Consider the following 12327-nt stretch of genomic DNA (forward strand, 5'->3'; position numbering starts at 1 on the left):
TTTACCCACTACCAAAAAGTAAAATACAGTATTTGAAGAAAACTCAAAAGCATTAACAGATCTACCAGGCACAATAAGATCAAACTTCAAATAAGATACAGAAGCAATTAGGCAATATCTCAGAGATTCTAAATTACATGTAAACCAAAATACAGCTGAAAAATAAAAACCAATTTCTGGGGGTGGGAGGAGTTCTTAGAAACTGTATTGCAAAAACAAATTATTAAGAACTGAAAACCAATGAGTGAGCTGAAAGAGTAAGCCTCAAGATTCTCCCATAACTTAAAGAGTCCCCATAAGTATCTAAAGAATGTTTGAAAACAGCCCTCCCTTTTCTAGAAATGTAACTATAAGGAGTGAATTTTCTTCATATATTTCAATCAAAACAACATACCACAACAGATGGAAGAAAGTGATGTATGAGATTTGAACTCCTTTCCATTAAGCCTAACATAAGTAACTTGCAAAAATGCAAAAACATCCCTCTTTTTATTACCACCTGTCCTCCAAATCCCTAGATTCAACCATGTTGCAAATTCTTGGGGAAAATTGCACCCATACTGAATATGTACAGATTTTCCTTTCTTGTCATCATTACCTAAGCAGTACTTCACAGTGTTCACCTAGTATTACCCTGGATTTAGTACACAAGTCATCTGAAGCTGCTCTAAGGTGTCTCAGCAGATGTGCTTAGGCCACAACAACTACTAAGCCGTTATAAAGAAGGGACCAAACTAGTCATGGAGAAAGTGGAACAATTCACCATGGACACCATGTCACAACTGTATTTGTTCTGGAAAATCATTACATTTTTTGCTCAAACAATGTTAGTATGCAATGGCTTGCTGTTATTTTTAATTTTTGTTTTAATTTCTAACAGAATAGTAACCAATAGCTGGCACAAACCCAAACTCTTAGGGGGTTCTCAACGTATAGAAGTATTGGTGATTCTAAATTCAAAACACCATACAACCTTAGGACTAATACGATTTCTCATAATCAAACCACTTTACAACAAATGACTTCTCTAACCTGCAAAAGAAATGTAAAGAAGGCATTCTGTCCCAAAATAAGTGGTTCAGACTACAATTGGTCTCTGAAATAACAAGATTCAATTTATGGCTGTTTCACTTTACAACACATAAAAATGATATACACTCAACAGAAACTACGTGAAATGATCACTTCTTCAACCATGAAAGCTATTTCTTAGGAGCCACAAGAATAAATAAATACATACATACATACATAAAGGTACCCTACAGTGACCTGGGTTGCCAGAGTTTTTTGATACGGGCACTCAATAAATTACATGAGATACTAAACACTGTTTTAAGCTAAGCTTTGTGTTAGATGATTGTGCCCAACTGAAGTATTTAGTAAGTGTTCTGAGCATGGGTAAGGTAGTCTAGGCTAAGCCATCATACTCGGTAGGTGTGGTGTACTGAATGCATTCTTGATTAGTTTCAGCTATCAGCATGCAAACCCATCACAAGTTCAGGAACATCTTTACTTTCCAAGTTATTTAATCTTCTTTCCATTTTCCCATTCTCTCACTGTAATACTCATTAGTCATAATTTCATGGTGCTGTCAATGTGCCTTTCTCAATTCTTCTAGCACAACAAAAAGAAATAGCTTACTATGCACAAAAATTTAAATAAGGGTGTCCCTATAAATAAGCTTCACAGGCTTTATTATACCTACTTTTATTATACACATGCCATTTTGTTGTTGTCTAGGGTTTCTTAAGACATACTATATAAACTTAAATTCATAGATACATTTCATATCAGTAGAGCTTTATTTTATGTTTATTTTCAAATGTTATTTTCTATTCTCTTACATATTATCATTAATAAAGCATGTCAAGGCCTTCATTCAATGTAATAAAATTGGAAGTGACAAAAATAATGTCTGACAGAATACCAATGCAATTATGGATGAAGACACAAGAATATAGACAACCTGAAAAAACTACCTGCAGAGGCACTCGGGTAGAAAAAGAGAACTTTCAGAACTGCATAAAAACAAAGCAGTGTGCTAACAAACACTGAAACACTTCCGTGTACACTGAGTTGGAATGCAAATATCAAATTAAATAAATTGATCAAATCAATTTTTCTGTTTCAAAGTGTTTCAAACACTTTGAGGAGCTATGATATGCATGGACTAAGTACTTTTAGGAAAGAAAGGCAAGGCAAAAAAATAACTAAATAATTAGTAAATATAAAAAATAGGATAAACAAGTAACATTAATTAAAGAAAAATTTAAAAACTAAAAAACTTAGAAGAGAAAGTTGAATAAAATTAGGAAACCAAACACTGAGAGAGAAGATAAAATGTAAACTGAGAAATGGGAGTTACTTATTCTGAGTAAATAATAAAAGGTACACAGGGAAGAGAAACTATAAAGTGAAGGGGGAAACAATTTCCCTTGCTAATTCAGAAGTAGATATTATAGAATACAGTTCATATATACATGTTCTACAACAAAAAACAAACAGTGTGCATTCAAGAACTAATCTATCATGAACAGTTACGGAAGAATAACACTACCATCAAGAAAGAAAAGGAAAGCCATCCTGTGCTGCAGTTGTTTCAACAACAATCAAAATATCATAAATGGATGAATAAGACAGAGTCAAGATTAAAATGCAGGAAACAAAGTAGGTATATTTAAAGAGACTGAAGAAACAGCAATTATAAAGAAATGTATTTGATCTCCAACATCATTCAAATTCTGTTTAAGCCTAAATGCTTTGTAAATATTGTGATTATCTATTTCTACAACAAAAAGTTTAAACTCTAAAATCATATTATCATTAAGCAATTATTTCAAATAATGCTCAAATAAATACATAATTTTTTGAAAATTTAAAGTATGCTCCTTGGCAGATAATGTTCACTATGAAGTATTTTTAAAATTCAAAAAATAAAAGTCAAAAATAAAAAACATAAAAAGGTCTAACACAACCAAATCTCACTGATTTATTACCAATAATAAATGTAAAATGCCTCTAGAGTAGTCACTTGGCTAAGAAACAGTACACAATAAAAACTGTTTCCATTCTTGAACCTCGCTAAGCATTTTATACATGACGCTCAAAATAGCTTGTTCTTAAATGCCAAGGAAACGTAATAATACCAAATCAGGAGGAGCTTTGCAAGCCCAAGATTACCTTCATTAACAAGTCTCTCTATGCAAGACAGGCAAACACACTGGGAAGTACTTTGTTTCACAATTTAGTCCAGCAGGGGAACCTCCCTCACACAATACTGAAAACACATAAAATTTGAGTCTTTTACAAAAGAAATCTCTCTTCAAACCTTTGTTGCATTTTAAACAAGACTTCAAAAATATTTGGTTAGAGAAGAGTATAAAACCTAAAATTCATTAGCTAATTTGATGCTAAATTTACCTTTCAGTAAAATGCAAAATAATGTCTTGTTGAGGAAAAAGAGGGAACCAAAGGTGAACAAAGATGGAACACCTCATTTTGAAAATGTCAAAACCTAAACATATTACTCTCTCTAAAAAAGAAAAACAAAGTCCTTCTGAGTGGGTGGGGGCGCTAAGCAGCAAAGCCAAGTGTTGTCATCTGCATCCAGAAGTAAGGCAGTGCCTGTCATCTCTGCAAAGGGTTTCTCTAGACTTGCTCTATTAAGGCGCTATTGCTCTGAAGCCAACCAGAAGCCATAAAAGGAAACCGAAGTTCAATGTCATTATTTTGTTCCCCTCTTTCATATGCTCAAGAATAACCTCTTCTGCTGCCTAATTATATGTCCCCAAATCATAAAGTCCGCCAGTTATGCACTTTAAATTCCTTCATAAAGCAGTCGGACTTTTAATAGGAATAACTTGATGGTTCACAAATTTTACCAATAAAATAAAAATGAAAACAAAAACTCCAGAGACCAGGCCCTAATAACAAAACAATATAAATACTGAAATGATTCTCTTTTTGAAATATACTTCATAAAAGCGATACAGCCAAGAACAAGCTGTGAACTAATTTGATCCTGATCTTTAAAACCTACCTTTCCTCTCTCAACTAAAAAAAAGTCAACTCTTTTTCCTTGGGTTTCTATTAATTATTTTGGTAGCATCTGATTAAGCTACACCCACCTATAATTAATATTTACTTTTTAAACACAGTATTTTCTGTCACCTCCCTTTAGCACAAAAGCCCTGGGAGGGGGGACTAAACTTAAAAAGGCACGCAGCTGAAACACGACAACGGGGAAAGACAGCAGATTTACTGCAGTCAAAACTAGTTTCCCCCATGAAGACGACCCCCATTGGTTCAGAGGCGTTCCTAAGTCTGACTGGTGGAATGTCGGCCATGCTTCACGAGTTCCTGCTCGCACAGTCCGTACCTATTCACTTATTAGGCAGAAGCAAACAAAAACAGATGGGCCAGCGCGAAAATCTGAGAGTCACACAACAGCAGACAGCGCCGCTCTTTCCCACAATGTGCCTCCCCGAGGATCTGAAGCGTTTTCTTTCTCTTCCCTTCCTACGTCCCTACTCGGAACTGCACACAAGTCCTGACCAATCAACTACTTGCAGGTGTTTAGGGTTTTGCTTTGTTTTTGTAGCCAGATCCTCCTGTCTTTACCCGTAATCTTCACGACCTCGTTCTGCTTCCTAGAACACCAGTTTCAAGAAAAAAATCTAGCAGCTCCATGTCTCCAATCAAGTAACCAAACAAGCACTGTAGTCTACTGACTAAAAAGAGCACATTACTTACGACTTAGCCTCAGCTGTCCGGAGGAGCCAACCAAGAACGGCAGACAGATGGGTTCTAAAGTCCAAAGAACCCCAAGAGCCCTAACAAAACGAGCTCCACGTAGGATTAACGCCAGGGCCAAAACAATCGGCACCAACATAAACAAATGTGGCAGCCATCTCGGTAAGAGCGAATCCGTCTCTCCCGGCAGAGACTTAAGTTTCTTCCGAAACCAAAGTTGCAGGGCTCAGCGATTTACTATACATTGTATACGTCCCGGAACCCTAAAAACTTATGTACCTTTGGCCAAACAAAGGCACTCTTTCTTCCGATGGCTGCAAACTTTCCGTCCCACAGCATTCTTACAAGCCCATCTCAGAAAGAAAGGAATCCAGACGGCAGACCGGACAAAACAAAAACCCAAACATACATCAGTTCCTACTACTCAGCGGCTAAAATACCAAACCACTCCGACACGAGAGCAAGAAGCGAGGCAACTCGGGCAAAGCGAAGCCGACTAAAAAGTATCGTTTCCGGCCCACGAACTTGGCGGCTGCTCGACGCTTTTCATAAGAATTTTTATTTTTTTTTTTACCTCTCGGGGTGTCTCAGGGCAGCCGTCTCGAGGCTCGGCTTGACATGATTTCCTGCCCTTCCTCCGCGGCTCCGGGCCCTGCCGAGGCTCCCGTGACGGCGAGGCGGATGTGGAGCTGCCTCCCGCAGCAGTGCGGCTGCTCCGGTGGGGGCTGGGGTGCGCGCTGGCTTCCTGCTCGCCACTTGTGTCAGGAGTTTCCCGGCCCCGACTGGGTCCTCCGCCGAAGGGAAAAACTTTTCACTCGTGACACCACCCGGAATTGCCGTGTGAAACTCACTTCCTGCCTGGGTGAAAAGCAGGATCCAGCTCGGTGCCCCGGGAACCCGGAACCCCGGGGCGGCGCGCCTCCGAGGGGGAGGGAGGGGACGGCGCCCGCCCCGAAGCCGCGGGACCACGCGCGGCCCACGGGGGCGAGGACGCGGAGCTCGGCCGGGCCTGGGCCGTGCTAGGCCGCCGCCCCCACAGCCGCGCCGCGCGGGTATTGTCTCGAGTGCGCCGGCCGCGCCCTGCGCCCGCCCGCCCGGTCGCCACCGCTCCGAGCCGGAGCCGACCGGCCGCGCAGGCAGGCTCCGAGGCGGCCGTCCGTCCGTCGGGCCGTCCGTCCGTCCGGCACGGCCTCTGCCCCCTCGCCTTCCCGTCGCCGTCCCCCTCGCGGCCGCAGCGGCGCGGTCTCCTCCGGGTCTCCTCCTCAGGAGCTCGCTGGCCCGCGCCGAGGACCGAGGCTGCGTCGCGCGCCGCCGCGCCACCTTTCAGTCGAGCGGGAGACGGACGGGAGAGGGGAGGCGAGGCCAAGAAGAGAAAAAGAGGAGGCGGACCCGGGCCGGCCCGGGGTGGAGGGAGTTTCTGCCTCACAGGCCGCGGCGGCAACAGCGCCACCGCCCCGGCGGCTAGGGGGACCGAGGCTGCGAGGCGGCGGTGGGGGCGGGGCGGCCTCCCGCGGGGGCGCCCCAACCGCCCACAGCCGGGCGAAGGCCGGCGCGAGCCAGTCAGCGCGCGCGGGGTCGACGCGGCCGACGTCGGCGGCGGGGGGCGCGCGGCGGGAGGCCCACCCCCCACCCCGCCGGCGAGGCCCGGTCCCCGCCCCCCGGCTCCTCGGGACCCCGCGAGGCCTCCGCCACCCCGGCCGATCGAGTTTCTTTGTACGGTCCTAATTGGTGCAAAGAGGTTGTTGGGGCGCAGCCCCGATTTGCAGGCGGCAGGTATCTCTTTTCAGCCGCGGCGCTCCGACAGCCTCTAATGGCACGCTCAGGTTGCAGGAAACCACCTCCGCTGCTCGCTGCAGCTTCTTCCCACGCCGGGCCGAGCTGGCTGCCAGCGGCTGGGGCCCCTCCGAGGAGACAAAGCTGGTGCTGGATGGGGGGTTGGGGGGGGGATCGTGGCCCGCGAAATTGCCTCAAGACGGAGCCTTTGTTAGGGGAAACATTGGATGCGCTCCGAACGCGGCGCAAAGCCTTCCAGCCCCTACGCTTTTCGGGCTTGCAAGTCGTTCAGTCGCGCTGGCCCTGGTACTTCTGCCTGGCAGGGTTTGCGTTTATTGCAGGGAGAGACTTAAGCATTCTGTCAACACATATGGCTTCGAAAGCTTCAACCATAACATTGCCGTTTTTACAGTTACTGCTTTAAGTATGTTAGCAGACAGAACATCCTTGTTTTACCCGAGGGAATGGATTAGATTCTGGGCAAACCATCGTCCACCCCCACTCTGCTGTATTAACTATGCATAGGGTTGGTAATTAGCCTCTGGGTCCCTCCATCCACTGGTTCAGTTCTTCCGTCTGTAGCCCAGAGATAATTATTCATCACCAAGTTTGAATAAAAAGCTGTATGCTTTACAGATGAGTTTTGGCTCGCGTCCAGAGGAAAGAGTTCACGAAGTCCACCCAAGGATTATTTACTAAAGTGAGTTCTACGCCAAAGACAAATACTTGGAATAACTCCAGAGATATTCAAGTCATTTTGAATCGAAGTGGAAGCATTTTGACTACACCCAAAACTGCTAGAATTAGCACAGGCAGGCGTTAGTTTCTGCATAGAGCAGTAGGTGAAGATGGACCGTGGTACCGAGGCTTCATTGCTGCCAATGAGAACGTTCACTGGCAGCTCTGAGCATGGCGCCGAGGTATCTCTTTTACACTAATATGGCTCTTAACCATTGTATATTTAAAGAAAACAGTGTATTCGTACAGACTGTTTCAACCGACACGAGAAAGTTTTGTTTTACTCCACTTTGGAAACATGTCAGGAGTTTGATCAGGACTCGGTGCAGAGGCGGCGATCAAAGAGCATAACTCTCCTAAAGCATTCTGGATAGAGCAGCTTCCATCCGGTGAGAACTCCTGCAGCCTATGGGTTCCCTAGGTAGCTCAGTAGTAGAACCTAGCACACACATACCCTGGGGTTGATCCCCATTGAAGACAGGGTAGTACAATGGATTGAAATAAACCTACGTGCAGCGAGACCCATCTCTAGGCTAAAACTTGCCCTGGTGCTAACCTTTTTATTTTATTTTATTTTTATTTTAACTCCTACTGGGGACCATTCTGACTACCACGCCATCTAACAGTTGCTATAACTCACCTGAAATTATGTCAGTAGCATTTATCCCCTCAGGACTTATTTCTCTAGAGCAAAGCCATAATCCCGGGAAAGGTAATATTTTAAGCCTTAACGGTCATTTATACCTAATTCATCAGATTGTTCTCTAAAGCAGTTTTAGAGGAAGGAGAAAATAAGGACAGCATCTGTTGGTGCTGAGTAAATAGAGGACAATGAATCTCACTACTTATACCAGTATAGGGAGAACGGAGGAACAGGGCAATAAAATGAACTCATCATTGTTATCCATCACTGTTTAGTTCATGAACAGCACACACAGAAATAGCCGAACCTCCTGTCTGGACTTTCTTACACGCATTCCTGTTCTGTGCTTGATGGATGCGTTGTCTTTGAAAACCCTCTCCCAAGACCTTGAACGATGGACTGAGCTTTTATTTCATTTATGGTTAACCGGGAAACTAAAATCCCACCTTCAGCAAGATGGCCTTAATGTGAGTCCGTAGTGACCCACTGGCCTCTAGGATCACCTTCAAGAGTAAACTAAAGTCTGTTGATAGCAGTTCAGCGTCCCCATTGGGATTCCTCTTCCCAAACCCAGAGTTGAGGGGAGCGCTGCCTGAGGGAAATAAGCCACTTCGCTGAAGAAAAGTAACCCCAAATGAGGACATTGGCACTGTTTTTCCTTTGTTTACTTTGGTGTTTTGGTTTGGTTTGATTTTGGTTTGGTTTGATTTTGGTTTTTTCAAGACAGGGTTTCTCTGTACAACAGTTCTGGCTGTCCTGAAATTTGCTTTGTAGACCAGGCTGGCCTTGAATTCACTAAGGTTCACCTGCCACTGCCTCCCAAGTGCTGGGATCAAAGGTGTGTACCACAGCCACTCGGCTTGGTTTTGTTTTTTTGAAACAGGGTTTCTCTGAGTTTCTCTGAGTGGACTTGCTCTCCTGGAACTCACTCTGTAGACCAGGCTGGCCTTGAACACACAGAGATCCACAGGCCTCTGCCTCCCCAGTGCTGGGGTTAAAGGCATACACCACCACAATGCCTAGCTGTTTGACCGATTTTTTTTTTTAAAAGACCCTTTGCCAAAGCCCCATGTCAGCCAAATCTGAGGAGGAGACATTGGAAGATTACAAGGAACAAGCATTCTTTCTCGGCCTTTGACAAAGTGTTAGTCATCTAAAAAGTTTTCTGTTTTACTTTTTTTTTCTTTTAAATCACGGTAGCGTTTAGGAAAGCAAACCTTCTGACTAGCAAGGGGTTAGACTGAAAACAAGCCAAGACGCTGTAGATGAACTGGGTCAAATTATACCATGTCATTTTTTTCAGTGGAGATTTCACTTCCCTCTTCTCACTTCCCTCTTAGCCTCTGGACAGAGAGCAAGGGCACAAGGTCAGGGAGCGAGTCTATGACTCAAAAGAGGCATCTCAACACCTACAGGAACCAATACTAGGATTTTTAGATAATCCTTTGGGAGCAGAACTACCCCTCCCACAACAAAAGGAAAAAGGTTTAGTACTATCTTATGAATTACGGCCAAAGACTATTGGTGAAAAGGTTGCCATCCAAGTTTCGGAGTTTCCACGCCAGTAGAGCATTTCCCTCTCTTGTACACAGAAACATTCCCGGAATCCCACCAATGCCCAAGACTGCATACAGAACTAGTCCTGGATGCATTGTTCTTCATGTGCATGCATAAGGATGAGGAAGTTCAGTTTGTAGACGAATTGCACGAGGGATTGGCAGCAACAGTAGGATAATTGTAATCTAATAAAACCATGTGAGGGCCAGTGAGGTGGCTCCGTGGTGAAAGCGCCTGTCCTCAGGCCGGACTTGTGACTCACGCTCAATCCCCAGGACTCACTGAGAAAGCCACCTCTCAAAAGTCCTCTGGCCTCCTCCTCACACATGCACACATACACAAGCCCACTAATAAAATGTAATTTTTTAAAGCTATGTTGAATGAAGTCTTTCTGAACGTCTGTGTAACACTCACATTCTTGGGATGACGGAGGATGATAGTGTGGCAGAACACATCTACGACCCCAGAACTCACAAGGCAAATAGCAATAGGATTAAGGCCAGTCGGGGCTATGTAGGATATCCTATGTCAAAAACAAACAGCAACAACAAAACAACCATAAAGCCTACATGATGAGAAAAGTGAGATAAATTACATGGCACTGTGATGGCCTATTACATAAGCCTTCCTTGAACACAGGCTCTAAGATACCACGGCAGTCAGTGGTATCACTACAGTGACTAACGGGTGCATAATAGACACGATGGGAATACATGGGGCAGAAGAAAGGTTTACGTCCCTATCAGGACAAAGCAGAGCAGCACACAGTTGAAAATGTAAGACGTGGCCACCTCTAGAGTGTTCCATACAATATTTTCAGACCGTGTTTGACAATAGGTAACTGAAACTGGCAAAGGTGAAAGTGTTGGATAAGGGGGAGCTGTTATGTATAATTGTTCATCTTTCCCCCCTACCCTATCCATTCGTGAGCTAGAAAGGTTCAATTTATGATATCTTTTGAATATGTTTAATACGAGGGGATTATAAACAATGGCTAAAGATTATATGTGTGGCTTCTGAAAAGTGACTGAATCAGAAACACGGCTATTGGGTGATAGGGGCCAAGTTCCTCAGTCGGTGCCAGCATAAATGTGAGTGTCCCCTTCAGAATGGGGACTGTGATAGCAGCTCCACGACAGACGATTGGTTGGCAGTACTGAGCAGAATCGCTAGCCAAGTGCTGTGCGCATTGCTTGGCAGACTCATGGGTTAGTGGTGACTTTAAAGTCAACTGACAACGTGTATTGTGTTCCGCCGTTTCTAAGACCCCCATAGTCTACCAGGCAAAGCAGCACCCTTTAAAAATGGAAGCAGACATGATTACACAGGGTGACAAATATGAAACCCAAACTGTCCTGGGTCTATAAGCAATTACGCGAATCATTTCCACCTCTGCTTCCTTGCTGATCTACTTCTTCCTAGCATGAATTATAGTCTATTTCTATCCTATTACAATATACATTTAAAAAAAATTTTAGCAATGTTAAATCAACAAAAATGTAAATATTGCTATGCATTGCTCATCCATGCAGGCTTGCAATTCCAAGTGAGGCAAGAAATAATAATAAATCTTTCTTTAGGTAACAAAATTACTCTTCCCCTACTTAATCAAGTCTACATTTCATTAATTAAAAGTTTTCTTATAGCATTTTATTTAAAAACTACTTAAAATACCAGCAAAATAGCACATGGATGAATAGGCATTAAAAATAATTTGAGGTACAGTAAGTGGCTTAATGCTCTGCTCTAAAATACCAGCTAAATTTTTAAAAAGCTGTCTTCTAGTTAAGGCTTGTATCTTTCCCATCTCAGAAAAAGTAAAACCTCTTTACACTGTTAAAGGCTGGCATATCATAACTGTAATACTGGATAAATCTTGTCTAAATCTGGTTTAGGCAGTATTTGGAAAAATGATATTTCTCAATTAGGTCTGCTAAAGTAATTCTGGATATGCTTTACTAGGCTTAATTTCTTCTCTTACAGATAAATTTATTCTCTGGAAATAGCCTGCAAATTTCCTTCCACACTGCTGTCCAAATAGCAACGTAATTTTAAATGTTTCATCTCTCTTTCCTGTTTCCTCTAATCCAATCTCTTTATTTTTATGCCAGTTCCCCATCCAATCTCTTTATTTTTATTTTGAATTAATGTCAACCATCCCAGCAGCCACCTATTTCAGCTTTCTTAGTTTTTAATTATTCCTGTTTTTTTTTTTTCTCTCCCAGTTTTCCTCTATGATAGGTGCTTAATTTCTTTCTCCCTCTTGAAACTCCCTTGGAGATTATTTTCTTTTCTTATGTGGGACTTTACATAGCATAGCTTCATTTTCCTGCTATACTGCATACTCGACTCCTAGTAAAAGACAACTTACCTTCCACCAGGTATTTTGTCATACTTCTGTATGTAAACACAAACATGCGGAGAAGAAAACGTTCTCAATATCTTAAAATACTTTGTTTATAAATTTCAAAGAATATTTTGTTTTTATACTTTTCCTTTTTAGGGGGTCTCTGTGTGGCTCAGGCTGGCCTAGATCTTCAGCCCTTCTGTTTAGCCTGCTGAGCGCTAGAAGCACTTCCTCCCTGGCTCCTTTTCATGGCTTTTGTTTGATAGATAACTCATATTTCTATTTCATCTGCTGCAGATAGAATCTTTCTTATCAATATGATCATGTTGTAGAAAAGTTCAGGGATTAATACCAGCACTTACTAGTTGAGAACCGTCTAAAAAAATCACTTATAAAATGGGAAATTAAGCCCTATTTTAACTATATTATATGAATATACACGCACATATATATGGTTATTTCAAGTGCCAAACAAAGTGGTGGACATTCAAGCATATTGTAAACACTACCAAAGTAA

At 42.9% G+C, this 12327-nt stretch overlaps 1 protein-coding gene across 1 annotated transcript in view; it reads right to left on the minus strand.

The window, feature by feature from the left end:
* Erbin (erbb2 interacting protein) overlaps window positions 1-5489 on the minus strand; it is a 112863-nt gene extending 107374 nt beyond the window's left edge. Inside the window, 1 exon segment of the mRNA XM_048442928.3 lies at window positions 5327-5489. The gene's annotated coding sequence lies outside the window, so the exon portion shown is untranslated.
* Window positions 5490-12327: the final 6838 nt, after the last annotated feature.

The sequence above is a fragment of the Myodes glareolus genome, chromosome 15 (assembly GCF_982192425.1).
Source record: "Myodes glareolus chromosome 15, mMyoGla1.1, whole genome shotgun sequence".
In the NCBI taxonomy this organism is placed as follows: Eukaryota; Metazoa; Chordata; class Mammalia; order Rodentia; family Cricetidae; genus Myodes; species Myodes glareolus.